We start from the raw sequence: 1783 nt of genomic DNA on the forward strand, positions 1-1783 counted from the left end.
CAGCCCAAAGAGCAATCAGGGTTCCCTGCCCTGTGGGAAGTCCAAGGACCACCCACCTCCATCCAGGTCTAGTAAGGTGAGCATCCAAACTGCCCAGGCTCCCACAAAACCAATAGGTGCAGTAGGATCAAAAACCCATTGCCATTGTTCTTGAGGTCTCAGTAGTCCTCCTTGTCCGCTATGTTCAGCGAGACCGGTTTTAACCCAGGCTTTTTCAGACCTAGGCCAGCTGGCCTTGGTGAGTTCCCGATAGAACATCCCCATTGTCTCAGTGTGTGGGTGCACCCCTCGCGGTCCTGAGTTCCTTGCTCATGCTCTCTCTCCTTCTGCTCCTGATTTGGACCTTGAGATTTCAGTCCAGTGCTCCAAAATATCTTAATAAACCCAAATATTTTGTGCAATTAATTAACATTTACTGGAGGAGTGGGGAAATGGCTCAGCAGTTGCAAGTGCTTGCTGCTTTCCCAGAAGTCCTGAGTTCTCTTCCCAGCATCCACATCAGATGGTTCACAACCACCTGTAACTCCAGCTCCAGGGGATCCAGCACCTTTGGTCTCCGAGGGCACTTTACTCCCTGCACACATACCCCTGCACAGACACATAATTAAAAATAAATATTACACATGCACACACACACACACACACACGAGCACGCACACACACCATACACACACACACACACACACACACACACACACACACACACTGCTTTTTAGAGCCAGAGCAATCGGAAAGCATTTAGCGTTGAATCGAGGATGAAAGCAAGCAAGGCCACCCTTAGAGACACAGAACAGCTAAAGACAGTGACAGAAGATACCCCAGAACTCATTGATAACGGTTTTGTTTTATTTGGGTGATACTCTTGGTCTCTCTGTAAGGTAAGATGTGAAGGAGAAGGGAAATGGCCACACAAAAGATTTAGGAGTCCAAGGTCGGTGGTGGTGCACACTGTTAATCCCAGAACTTGGCTGTCCTGGAACTTGCTCTGTAGACCAGGCTAGCCTCAGACTCACAGAGATCAACTTGCCTCTGCCTCCCGGAGTGCAGGGTTTAAAGGCGTGTTCCTCTAACACCTCCCTGGTGGGACTTAGCTTTTTCAAGGACTAATTCCGTACCACCAAGTCCACGGCGCTAACACTCTGATAAACATTTGTCTCAAAAGGCTTGTAGAGGGAAACATCAAAAGAAAAAAAAAAGCAATACAGACCAAACGTGGTGATGCAGGTAGATATCTAAGTTCAAGGCCAGCCTGGTATGTATAGCAAGTTCCAAGCCAGCCACACTACCCGGGGTAACCTTGTCTCATAAATCAACGCCAGGAAGATGACTCAATGTGTAAAAGCACAAGTGTTGCACAAACCTGATTACTTGAATTTGGTTCCCCAGAACCCACTTTATTTACTGCTTTCTACAGTTGATTTATTTATTTATTAAAGATTTCTGTCTCTTCCCCGCCACTGCCTCCCATTTCCCTCCCCCTCCCCCAATCAAGTCCCCCTCCCTCGTTAGCCCAAAGAGCAATCAGGGTTCCCTGCCCTGTGGGAAGTCCAAGGACCACCCACCTCCATCCATTGAGCCTATAATTAGTGATCCTAGAGAAGCTAAATAAGAAGGAGAACCCAAAGAAAAACATATAGGCATCCTCCTGAATATTAACCTTCATCAGGCGATGAAAGGAGACAGAGACAGAGACCCACATTGGAGCACCGGACTGAAATCTCAAGGTCCAAATCAGGAGCAGAAGGAGAGAGAGCACGAGCAAGGAACTCAGGACCGCGAGGGG

This window comes from Alexandromys fortis, unplaced genomic scaffold (assembly GCF_014885135.2).
Source record: "Alexandromys fortis isolate MF-2015 unplaced genomic scaffold, M_Fortis_MF-2015_v1.1 scaffold_155, whole genome shotgun sequence".
Lineage (NCBI taxonomy): Eukaryota > Metazoa > Chordata > Mammalia > Rodentia > Cricetidae > Alexandromys > Alexandromys fortis.